At 43.6% G+C, this 13556-nt stretch overlaps 1 protein-coding gene across 1 annotated transcript in view; it reads left to right on the top strand.

Annotated features, from left to right (window-relative positions):
- Window positions 1-6573: 6573 nt before the first annotated feature.
- Window positions 6574-13556, top strand: part of ATF3 (activating transcription factor 3) — a 35033-nt gene continuing 28050 nt past the window's right edge. Inside the window, exon 1 of the mRNA XM_081855074.1 lies at window positions 6574-6849. The gene's annotated coding sequence lies outside the window, so the exon portion shown is untranslated. The remainder of the gene's footprint in view (window positions 6850-13556) is intronic.

Here is a 13556-nt window from a genome sequence, read left to right as displayed (position 1 = left end):
GTATCATAGGGGCTAAATAGTGTCACACACTTTGTAGGGGCCTCATCACTAATTTGGTAACACTGGCAGTGCAATTCTATGCATTTCTTACTTAGTATTAAGTCCAATGGTACTCACGCCCTAGGACATACGTTAAGGAGTGAAGCCTTAATTCTTTGCCTACATGAATCAACAGTCTGTCTGGGTATAAAGCAGCCTCTGTTGGATGAAATCCAAGGCTGCTGTCCCACTCACAGAACAACTTTTGATCTAACTGAGCCATTCACTAATGTTAAGCGGGAAGGCAATTTTCTCCATTTCCCCCTTCCCACTGCAAACCCTTTACAAAACCTGTTCCAGACAGTTTGGGGATCCTCCAAATGATGTAGATAGCTGAAATCCATGAGAATCACCTCCTCTCCTTTTCTGTTACCAGACACTTCTATTGGATCAAAAGCCATTCCATTAGTGGAGCTACCACACTGGATTTCATCCTATGTCCTTAATATGGGGCACTTCTCTTTTTTTATTACTGAATTACAAATCTCTTATATACCTATTTTACATGTTATTACATAGCATTAGCGGTTTTTATTGACAAATAAAGGCCCCCACAAAGTGTCAGAAGCAAAATGAACAGCCCTTGACCAAGAAGCCTTGCTGTTCTGATGCAGTTTTCAATTCATCTGTGATTAATATGTATTATTTAAAGACATGGCGACAAACATAGATTTATAGAGCTCAATATATCAAGCAAAATTAACAACCACATCCAAAGAAAGCAATTGGAAAAACTGACAGCACTATTTCCCCCCCTACTTCTAATTCTTAAAAAAATCAATCTTTTCAATCTGGTTAGAAATAATTTGTTAACTTTTATAGTCTATCCTGGGAATAAAAGTAAGACATCGGAGCTCCATGTTTTGCACAATTGATTAACCAACCCCATACTGAAGGATCTAACTGGCTCTAAGACATCAACAGAGCAGGACACAGCCATAAAAAATGTAAATCTAGGAACCTTTATTATTACTTCTTTGTTGTCTTTTACACAAACGGACCTGCACTATCCGAAACACTTACATACAAATCCCATGTCCTACCCATTCCTTGAGGGCGTGGCGAGGCTGCCCAGATTCAATTGTCTCAAGTCACTATAGGTGGCACATCAAATACACACAAAAATGCTCCTTGTGAAATCAACAGCAAGGCTCACCACCAAGACACCAAGCCATTCTGTTGGCTCCAAACAATGATGAAAATGCTTGAGGGCTGAGCATGAACAGAACACTGGGGAAGCTGACAGTGAAAAATAACAGACAAATTGAATTTGTTTATTTATATAGTCCATGCCTTCAGTATCTATGAATAGCTCCATTTCTTTCTTGAATTTCACACATCTGTGTGAGCCACAGGCCACTTATATTTTACAGCTGCTTTTCTGAATGACAGAGATAGTAACAGAACTGAGATTCCCTCTCATAAGATTCATCCTAGCTCTTTCCTCTATCAACTTTTCTTCCACTCTTCCTTTCCTAAAACCACTGCTCTTTCCCTTTTCCTGCAGTTTCATCATCCCTCTTTCCTAATTTTGCTTCATCTGAGCCCAGGTCCCATGTTCCTCAGCTTTCATTTCATTTCCTGCCTTCCTAAAGGTCCATTTCTCATGTCTTTTTACAGATGTATACTGATTTAAAATGTTGTAATAAATAATAAATTTTAATATTCTACTGGGATTGCATCTTAAACATTCATCACGTGGTACAACCAAACCTATTATAATTTTTGAGTGTGTGCCGCAATAACCATGTTTTTCCACCCATAGAGAATGCTGCCAGGGCTTAATTCAAGGCAAATCAGTCATAAGAACATAAGAGGAACCTGCTTGATCAGGCCAATGGCCCAACTAGTCCAGCATCCTGCTCTCTCAGTGGCCATCCAACTGCCTTTAAAAAACCCAAAAGCAGCATCCGAACATGTGGTTTCCAGCAATATTCAGTAGCGTTGCTGTCTCTAACCATGGAGGCTGATCATAGCCACCATGATGGCTAAGAGAGTCACTCCATTCCCTTGATTATTTTGATTAACCTTCTCTGAACCCTTTCCAATTCTACCTTATCCTTTGGAAGGTGAGGCAACCAGAATTATACAGTGTCTTCCAAATGCGGTCACAGCACATATATGTTTAAAGGCATGATATCGGCCCAGAACTTTTTGATTTTTGTACTGGTTTTTAATCACACATAATCATCCGTTACAAATAAACCTAACACATAATACCAAAACTCATTCATATTAACATTTTTTAAGAAACATAGTATACTAAAATATACTAAAAAACACGTTAATCCAACATTCCACTGTATTTTAGGCAAAAAGAAGTGAAACTCTTTGACCCAGCATAAATAACTTTGCTTCATACCTTTCAATAAATTAGAAGGCAGTGCCCCATCCCAACCCAACTATATGAACCTGCTTTACTATTCCTCCCTGGGACTATTTAAAAAGAAACTTTAAAGTTGTCATAGCTATATATGTGTTATATAATACGCATGACGATGCCTTATTATTGACATATGTAAGCCACCCTGGACTTTTTATGGGCTGAAAAGCAGGACAAAAAACCCCTCTAAATAAAACCAACAATATGAGGGACGTGTTCCTGGGCATGAGCAGAAACCCTAAAGGGTTTTAAGGGCCTATTTCTTTTCGTCCCCCTCTTGAGCGGCCTTTGCTTAAGGGGTGTCCCCCCCCCTCCACAGCCCTCCCGCTCTCTTGCGGCCTGGCGCGGTTGCCAGGCAACCTGCGGCCCCCAGCAGAGTAAACACCGCTAGGGCGCTAGGCAACAGGCGGGGCGAGACCGAATCTCGGTCGCTGCCCAACTGCCGCCTGCATGACATCACTCACCTCCTTGGGCCGGTTTATAAATAGACGGCACTGCTGCGCGTGCGCGGGGGGCTTCCGCGGTCAACGATGAGTCATAGCACGAGAGAAGGAAACAGGGCTTTGCAGCCACGCCCCCTCGTGAGTCATCACCCGGCGGCGGGCCTGCCAGTTCTGAGGAGTGCGGATGGGCAAGGGGGCTCGTCGCTTGCCGTAGCGCTCAGAAAGCACTCGGGCGCAAGCGACGGCGCTCTGAATCCTCTTTCCTCTTGTTCCGCGACGCGAATGTTTCTTTGTTTCGAGTCGCCGCCCGCCCCTCTTGTCAAGGACGGAGAGGGGCCGACGCCGACCTCTTCCCGGAATGCCGGTGACGCGCTAAAGAGGGACGGGGAAAGCTTGGAATGTTCGCTGGCGTGCGGCGCCCTTAAAGGGACAGTGACCTTTTCCCTTCCGCTCTGGGTTCCGAATGCAGAAGGAAGCGGCAGTCAGGAGCCTTTAAAGGAGACGACGTGCCCAATGAAGAGTTTCTTTTTTAAAGCGAAAAACGAAAGCAGCCTTGTTAAAATTTGTTTAAAAACAGCCACAGGATATGACTACAGGTCTTGGGTCTGTCCAGTCCCAGGATGAGAGACCTCCTGGGAGACAGTGTGGTGTAGTGGTTAGAGTGGTGGCCTAGGAGCTGAGAGAGAGCAGAGTTCAAATTCTTACTAAGCCGTGAAACCGGCGGTTGACCTTGGGTCAGCCACTGCCCCTCATTTCTAACCCACATCACAGGGGTGTTATGAGGATGAAAAGGGGAGTGGGGATAATACTGGGCACCACCTTGAGTTCCTTGGGGAAACGGTGGGATAGAAATGTAATCATACAATAAAGCCTTAATCTACAGCAGATTATTGGCCTAATCTGAGCCTGGTTAAAATGGACACAAGTGGCTTGTGCATCTGACCAAAGGCCCCAGTTTAAGTGCACATTCTCTTTCCAATGGTTGCAGATATATGCTTCTAGGAAACATACAAGCCTGAGGTGAACAGCCTTCCTCTTTTATCTGCCCCCATTGTTTGGTAGTTGGATAAAAAATACAGGGATACACTGTCCTTGTGTGCCTGGTGTGGGAACCTGTGGCCCTCCAGATGTTCCTAGGCTACAGTTCCCTGACCATTGGGCATGCGGAGAGAGTTGTGGAGTCCAAAAACTTCTGGAAGTCCACAGATCCCCACCCTCCCAGGCCTGTGCTCTACTTAGAAGCTCTTAAGCACCTTCCACCATAAGGTTGCAAATGCAGCAATCAAACTAGGATCTGAAACCATGGTTTGAAACTGTTTTGTACTCCCACTCTACCCTTTGGGCATACTATGGTTTGATGTGAAACCCAAACCAACAAACCATGGCTTGGGGTGTTGCCTTGCCACCCTTAGAGGGGAAGGACTGTAGCTCAGTGGCCCAACATCTGTCTAGCATACAGAAGGTCTCAGATTCAGTCCTTGGTGTCTTCAGGTAGGACTCGGAAAAGCTTGTACCTGAAACCTTGCCAATCAAAGTAGTTCGTACTGAACCACATTCACCAATAGTCTGACAGCATATAAATAATTGTTAATGTGATAGTATATGGGAGTTCTCAGGGAAGGCAGAAGAAAGGGGAAATGATAGGAACCATAGTTTGTCTGGAACACAAATTGTTGTTTGTAGTCTAAGGCTAGAATCCTATATCCACTTACTTGGGAGTAAGGTCCATTGAATTAAAAAGGGCCATTTGAATTAAAAAGGAATTTGTGTACCTATCCCACACTGTAATATTGTGGTGTGTGAGAGGAAAGCAATATTGTCCAACGTAGATGAAATTGTAACCGTCATTCCGTAATAACTCAAAAACTCCACTGACATTGGGAATGATGCCAAGAATACATTGGTCATGCTGGATTGTGTGTGTAACCACTCAAGGGCTTGCTTATATAATATGGTTGAAATCAAATGTGTCACAGACGTTTGCAGTAGAGAATCCCATGGGGCGCCTAAGTCCATTGTAACTCTTGTGCAGTGGTTAGTGTGGTGGACATGGACCAGGAAGACATGGGATCAACTCCCTATTCAGCCATGAAGCTTACTGGTCAGCCTTGGGCCAGCCACTCCATATTGCTCAGCCTAATCTACCTCATAGGGTGGTTGTTATGAGGACTGAGCATGAGGGAAAATACTCCCTAAAATCCTTGGAATAAAGGTAGGATATAACCATAATAAATAAGCATGCCATGGCTTTGCCGCATATGAGTAGAAAACCCAAAGGCCTCTTGACCAGCCCAAACTGATGCTTTTCTGTTTATATGCTGCTGTTAAAAAAGGAGAAAACTTTGTTTCACACAGCATATAATTAATTAACTGTGACCTTCCAGATGTTTTTGAGCTAGAGCTCCCATAATCCCTGACCATTGGTCATGCTGGCTGGGGATGATGGGAATTGGAATCCGACCTCTCAAGAGCCACAGGTTTCCCATCCCTGTTTTATGGGATTGGCTGCCACATTAAGAATAAGAATAATAAGTCACTGTTTTGCCATGACAACTCAAAGTGACTTACAATATTTTAAGCAAAAAAACAAACACATTCATTAAAACCAGGCACACACATACACACAAAATAGGTTGAAATATCCCACTGGGGCAAAAAAGGTCATAGGTAGTTAAAAGCCAAAGGCCTGATTAACAAAGAATGCTTTTGCCTGGTGCCTGAAGGTGTGCAATGACCGTTCCACTGCCAGGTGAGACCTGTTGTACTGGTCATAAGCTTAGAGGACTTTTCAAACTGGCTAGACGAATTCAGGGACAATTCTAGTTGTGATGACTCTGTGCAACATGTTCAGACAGTAGGTCACTGAATACCAGATGCTGATGAGCAACAGAAGAAGAAGACACAACAACAACCACATGTAATATTGACATTCCCGATTCTGGAAACTTAAGTATTAAAAATACAATCAAAATTGTTTGTATTGCATCCATCTGTCAGAGATTCTTTAGCTGAGATTGCTGCATTGCAGGGGGGTTGGACTAGATAACCCTCAGAGGCCCCTTCCAACTCTACGATTCCATGATTCTATGATTTATTACTGTTTCTATCCCATCCTTCCTTCAGGGAGTTCAGAGAGGCATATATGGTTCTCCCTCCCCACCCACCCTTCCATCATCATCACAACAACAACAACAACAACAACAACAACAACAACAACCCTGAGAGGTAGGTTAGGCAGAGTAAGTTGGGCTTGTCCAAAATCACAGAGAACCTCATGATTGTGGGGCTTTAAACTCTTGCCTTCCTGTTCCTACGGATTCAACATTCTAACCACTACACCACACTGCCTCTTTCATAACTAACTTAATTAAGAATAACTTCCTTATCACTAGTTTTGTAATTGAACATGACTTTTTCTTTTCTAAACATTGTGATTCTTTTTTTCCCTTTTTAAAAAAATGCTGTTTTTGACATGTCTTTGTATTGTAAAGGAAGAGCCGCTGGCTGTAAATTTCCACACACTAAAAATCAGAAAATGACAAGTAGTTAGAGGAGCAGGGGATCACACAAAAATATTTAGAACTCATGTCAGTCTCACCGGTTTCGAACGACATGTTGTCCCTAGTAGGTTATCTTTTGAGCAAAGGGCATTGCTGTGAAATACAGCCCCTCACGCACTCTAAGGTCGAGATGATGCGGTTGCTTCATATTTAGATCATGGGTAGTGGAGAATTATAGGGCGCATATTAGTCACCTATGCTATGATTTCATATTCCCACCTAATTTAGTAACAACAGTTGGTTACTTGGGGGGTGCCTGGGGGGCAAAGGAGATTTAGGTCATTAACTGAGGTTCTGGCTAAGGGAGCAGATGGAGAGGTTTGAAAGAGAGATGAGGAGTCAGGCTAAAAGAGAGAAGCTCAGCTTTCCCAGAGACCGAGGGCTGCTTCAGGTCTGGAACTGGCTCATCTCTCAACTTTCCCAGGTAATACTATATGCATCCATGTAAACTTGTATGTGTGTGTGAATAGTGCTTGGGACCGTTAACGGTGAACACTGAATGTTGACCATCGCAGATAAGTTTTGCAAATACCTGAAAATATACACACACACCCTTTCCTGAAATTAGTAAATGAACACTGATGGTCAGATTGTAAAGCTATATTCACAAGGGTTAAATCTCGTGAGTTTTGGAGGGGCATTCACAAGATTCAGCTGGGGGTGTCACCCAGGACCTGTGAAGGGGTTTCCACATATCTGTTTGAAGTGGCTTAATTTGCTTTTGTTCAATGTTTCTTTGTGTCAGGGCATCAATCATTTTGCTGTAGGTGGGAGGGAATTTTTGCTCTGGAGGGAGTTTCCAAATCGATGAGCTTTTTTGGGGTAACTAAATATCACTGAACATATGCATGCCGCTATTTCACCAATACCAAATAGACATATTCTGTATTTGAGCTGTGTCAAAAGTTGAGAACTGAGATTTCTAGTGTGCAGTCTTATGTCTAATGGAGCTCAGGCTGTGTATGCATCATTCATTTGAAGCACATGGCTTCCCCAGAGAAACCTGGGAACTGTAGCATACACTTCACAGAGCTACAATTCCGAGCACCCTTGGCAAACTACAGTTCCCAGGATTCTTTGGAGCAAGTCCTGTGCTTCAAATGTATGGTGTGTAGCCTCCAATAAGTGTGTATAGGATTGCAGCCTAAGGAAATTTGTAAAAAGGACCACCGATTTTGGTGGCAGCGAGTGAAGCACATTGTTAAATCTCTGTATGGGTATGCTCACCTTTCCAATTACTCCACATCTACTGTGCTCCCACTGCTAATTTTCAACGCGGTCATTGCACAACAGCCACAATCCATATTGATCCAATGGTTCCATGACAAATAGTGCTGCTGGACGTGTTCCTTCTTCAAACCAGCTTCAATCTGATTAGAAAACAATGTGGAAGAATCAGCAGGACTGTGGACAGAGGCAGTGTGGTACAGTGGTTAAAGTGCCAGGCAAGGATGTAGAAGACCAGGGTTCAAATCCCCACTTGGCCAAGAAGCTCACTGGGTGATCTTGGAGCAATCACTGCCTCTCAGCCTAACCTCCTTCGCAGGGTTGTTGTGGGAATTAAACGAGGAGGGAGAGAGCCATATACAACATGTTGCGCTCCTTGGAGAAAGGTGGGATAAAAATAAATGAGAAAACTGTAATGGCCATCACATAGGTACAGATGAGCATGCAAGTCAGGTGGCAGCTTAACGAATAAGTGTTTGGGGTTTGCGTGTTGCAGGGGCAAGGAAACCCAAAATGTCCCTAGCTTTCAGTGAAAGCATCCTCGCCCTCTCTGCAGTGTTGAAAATTCCCGGGGCTCCAGGTGCGTTTTGTGACTTGGCATGGTCTAATTGTGACCAGTTTGAGATGTGTGGCCATGATCTATGGCAGGGGTGAGCAAACTTTTACAGCAGGGGGCTGGTCCACTGTTCCTCAGACCTTGTAGGGGGCCGGACTATATTTTGAAGGGGGGAGAATGAATGAGTTCCTATGCCCCACAAATAACCCAGAGATGCATTTTAAATAAAAGGGCACATTCTACTCATGTAAAAACATGCTGGTTCCAGGAACATCTGTGGGCCAGATTTAGAAGGCGATTGGGCCGGATCTGGCCCCCGGGCCACTAATAACGAACATACCTTAAGTATTTTACGTTTGGCAGACATGAGTATTCTTCTGAATTTGTCAATAAGGGAGAATGCTACTCATTCAACATGTTACAGTCTGTTGTTTTAGATCTGACGTATATGGACAAGTGAAATTGAAGCACAGCTGGGTGTGTGCAGAGGGGGAGCTTAGCTCTTTCCTTCCCAATGCGCTATTTAAAATCCCTCCCCCCCAACTGCTGTTTGCATAGGGAAGGACACACCCCTTGGTGCCAATGGAGGACACCTTCCTGATGTGCAAACAGTAGATTGGGAGGGGAAGAGATTTTTAGTTGGGATCAGAGTGGTAGGGCCAGGTAGAAATCTGATTCTGCTGCTTTGATCCTGCCTGGCAACCCTCATGGCTATTACATTTAGAGAGGAACTTTTTTTTTCAGCTGAAGGGCCGCATTCCTTTCTTGTCAGCCTTCTGGGGGCCACATGCCAGTAGTGATTAGGGCTGGAAACAAAAGTAGGCGGAGCAGTGAATGTAAATCCTACTTTTGTGCAGGAGGCTAGTTCCTACATGTACAGTGGTACCTCGGGTTAAGAACTTAATTTTTTTCCGGAGGTCTGTTCTTAACCTAAAACTGTTCTTAACCTGAGGTACCACTTTAGCTAATGGGGCGTCCCGCTACCGCCACGCGATTTCTGTTCTCATCCTGAAGCAAAGTTCTTAACCTGAGGTACTGTTTCTGGGTTAGCGGAGTCTGTAACCTGAAGTGTCTGTAATCCGAGGTACCACTGTACTCACACACCCATCTCTGTATGTAGAAAATATGTACTTGCTTACCACCGCCAACAACAACAACAACATGACATGTTTATCTGTGTGTTTGTGAAGGGAACTATTGGTCTGAAAAGGTCTTTGCCTTAAAAATATGGACACTGCATTTATGTTCGGTATTGCCATGGACATTGGGGGGAAGAGGGGAGAGAGAGAGGGAGGGAAAGGGTTGCAGGAAATGGGATAATGATATTTTCATTCTGTTGCATAGTGTCTGTGCAGGGTTTTTGTGTCAGCGTCTCATGCATAGGTCCTTTATTTATATAGTTATTTATTTTTATTGGTATTGTGAGAGGGTTGCTGTATTTCAAAAAGTGAAAATCCAGAAACCAAAGTTGTTGAGTGTTTTCCCCAAAATCTCATAAAAGGAAATTTAAGGAAATTCACCAAAATCTACATGCCTGGATTTTCCTGGACATTTTAGCGATTTTCACCCAGACACTGTTTCTGACATATGGCAGCCCTATATTGTGAGAGATTTGAGGGTCCAGAGCTTTGTTGCAGTATGCTTTATTTGTATGACTCTAGGAATTGAAAGTGGAGACGCTGTATGCAATTTTCCTTGTTTATTTGTTTTCTTTGTGTCACAGAAAATCTTTAATAAAAACCAATTTAAAAGAAAAAGCAAGTACTGACACCGTGTGACTCAGAAATAGGTCAATTTATTGAAGCAACCTATTCCACAGGATACTGTAGTTTAAATAATGGGGTTTCATTCGCACCACTTCTCCAGACACACCAACCCTTACACGTTCATTTTCCTTCTGAGGAGAACGTGCAGTAAGCCCACAACTTGTGCCCCTGTAATGGATGATTTCAGCTTTCCACACTTGCCCAAAATAAAAAAAAACAAAAATGGAAAAGGGGTTGGGTGTCCAGGAAAAAAATAATTTGACAATTCCACCCACCACTGTACCCAGTGTGTGTTTACTTTAGGCGGTTTTGCCTTCAGGCACGATCCCCAGAACCCTGCGTAAGTTGCAGGCTTACTGTACTACAGAACCAAAAAACGTATCAGTCTAGCACATTTCAGAGATCTTCCAAAGCCAGCTACGTGACATTAATAGGTTTAGTTTAAATTAATACATTGCTGTGCAGTGAAATCCTACACGTCTACTCAGAAATAAGCTCCATTACTTGGGACTTCCTCCCAGGTAAGTGTGCCTAGGATTGAAATGTGTTGCTCAGCACCAATAGCTGATTATGAAGAATAGTCCTGCCTGTGTAGCCACATTGCAGTCTAGAGTTGGACAGGCTTCTGCTTGTTGAAATCCGTGGGCTTAAGCATACAGTACCTATCTTTGCCAGTTTGTGAACCCTATTCTGCAAATATCGCTTGGCAAGAAGGTGGAGGCGTCCCAACTTTCCCTGCTGTTTAATCGATCTACCTCCAATGGGAAAAAGTTGCTTGAGCTTCCTTTCAAAATGGTAATTGCAGTGAACCTGAATTAAAATTAACCTTCCTTCTGAGCCACGGCTTGTAATTTAGCATGACTTTCACAATCCGGCAATTTTGTCCCCTCCTCCTGTGTACAGGAGTGCACTGTATTCAGAAACCGACACCAAGTCTTGATATACAGAGCTTTCTGTTTCTGTGTGACTCAGTTGACATTAACATAATTACGTTACAGGAGTCAAAAGTGATTTTCAAACTATGAGTAATGCGCAAACTAAGAGAGAGAGAGTGTGTGTGTATGTATCAGAGACAAGTACATATCAGCTGCCCGAAGTAAACACCAGCTGCTGGTTTAGCAGCTGGAGAATGGAAGCCTTGATGTATAGTAAAACTATCTGTGTTCAAAACTTATGGACAGAATTGAAATCTAGAGGGCAAGAACCAGAATCCTGGTGTAGTCATAGTAATTATAGCCTTGGGCCTCATATTTTACTCCTCTCCTAATCCACAAGATCTTGGGGTGAGGAAGCACTTCTGTAACCCTCTCTCACGCAAATGAGAACAGTTACAGGTAGGTAGCTGTGTTGGTCTGCCGTAGGTACCTTAGAGACTAACCAAGTTTGTTATTGGTATGAGCTTTTGTGTGCAATTTTTTATTTTGTTTCACATATGAGAAAAGTCACCCATGTGAAGCGGGAAGGCTACAAGAACATGCTTACACTCTTCCTTGTACAGCTGTTGCACAACTGCCCTACAAAGTAGGACAGCTGCATCCCCCTAAGTTATCCACTAACTGCTGCCACCACTGCTCCCCAGCTCTCAGATGGGAGACAATTCTGGGGCACTCGAGGAAGTACTAAAATGTGGGATCCTGAAAACAACACATCCTGCTTTGCATAGCTATGGAAAATTATAGGCTGAAGGTACCACATGTGCAGATGCATTTTAATATCCTTTTCTCCAGTTTCATCTTTGTAATTATTATTAATACCCCGCCCATCTGGCTGGGTTTCCCCAGCCACCCTGGGTGGCTTCCAACAGGATATTAAAAACACAGTAAAAGATCAAACATTAAAAATTTCCCTAAACAGGTCTGCCTTCAGATGTCTTCTAAAAGTCAGATAGTTGTTTATTTCTTTGACATCTGGTGGGAGGGCATTCCACAGGGCGGGCACCACTACCGAGAAGGCCCTCTGCCTGGTTCCGTGATTTAAGCTAACAGAAGCAAGACTGGTTATCATCTTTCAAATATGTACCAGTGGCTGGGACCATTCTGCTTATTATGCTATCATAAACTGGAAAACATTTGTCACACTTTTAATTTGCAAATGATTTTATGGCATTTCTTTACCTTGTTCATTTTGGTTTAATTGCTCCCACACGAAGCAAAAACACCACATACAATAATGCGCAGCAACAATTAAACCGAGCCGAAGATAAGAAAGGTCGAAAGGCTCCCTGCAAATTACAGGTGCTAGAAAAATCACTATTATTCATAATGAATAATGATGATGATGACAGCAGCTGAGAAATACATAAAAGACGGCAGTAAGCAGGAGGGCAACCAAGCTGCCTTTAAAAATATATGGGTCAAAGTGATGGGGGTTAATACTGCAACCCTAAATGCACCCCCAGGAGGGAGCAAGCCCTATTGTACATAGTGGAGCTGACTTTGTAGTAAAACATGCGTAGGATTGCGCTGCTAGTAGAGTCAAAAGGAGAATTCGTTTGTGCCAAGTGGGGTTTTAATACTATTTTCTCTTAAACAAAGGATGCTCCCCCTCAATGCCATGATCACAACACAAACTGCTTTCAAAATTCCTTTCAATTTCAAAGCCCGTTTTCGAAGCAAGGGGGGAAACAACTGTCTGAGTAACAGGAGCCGTAAACGCCCTTGAAAACAAAGAACCAGCTTCTTTAGACCCTGGCAGAGAACTTTTAAAAGAAACAAGAGCGCTGCTTCTGTCATTCAGACATTTGCTTGAGACAAGAAAACATGTCACAAAATTCGGGGAAGTGCAAGCTTCGAAGGATGGCAGGTTTTAGTTTGGTTCTCAGGTTGGTTCGGAAAGTTTAGATTTAATATTTGCCTTTAAATGCAAACCAAACTGAATTTCTCCCCCCATCCCTAGTTAAGATCATGGTGCTATGAGAAGGAGGTTCAGCTTATCCCTTTTCCAACACAATTTCCCTGATTAAAATCACCCCCAGCTTTTGCTCTTTGGAGGCACCCCCATGGTTTCAAGGCTGTTAATGAAGCAAGAGATGTCTCCAGGCTGACCAGCGCAAGGCTCCTGTAGGGATGGCACAAGATGTTGCGCTTGCGGAAGGACAAAATCCCTTCCCTCACAGCGTATTGAAGTGGACCAGGTTGCTTTAAGGTTGGTAATGGGACAATGTCCTCCCATGGGGTGCTCAGAGCAGACCACATGGCGGTCCTCCGACAGAAGGGAATGGGTGGGGTCACTCAGGAGGATGACTATCAAGTCTCCATCCCCATCCTCAACATGCTCTACCTGAGGCAGATGCCTCCCTCTGCCTGATGAGAAGGCCGGCCCAACCCAGGGCACAGAAGCTCTAGGGCAGTTGAGGATTTATAGATATGCACAAAAGTAGCGTCCCTTGTGGTGGATGATCCCCCCCCAGTCATTAACATAATTAACTGAGAGAAGATCTTTGAAACATGACAATGAATTGCCCTTGATGAATTCTCGTGTTTGAATTTATTACGTTGTGTCCGCTGTCAAATGTCTCCTACTCCCCGATTAAACTGTAGAAGCTGTGATGCCATGCAGGCCAACATGTCATGTGGCGACTGC

This window comes from Podarcis erhardii, assembly GCF_964252035.2.
Source record: "Podarcis erhardii genome assembly, chromosome: 3".
Taxonomy (NCBI): Eukaryota; Metazoa; Chordata; class Lepidosauria; order Squamata; family Lacertidae; genus Podarcis; species Podarcis erhardii.
This window is presented reverse-complemented; position numbering and strand designations above follow the sequence as displayed.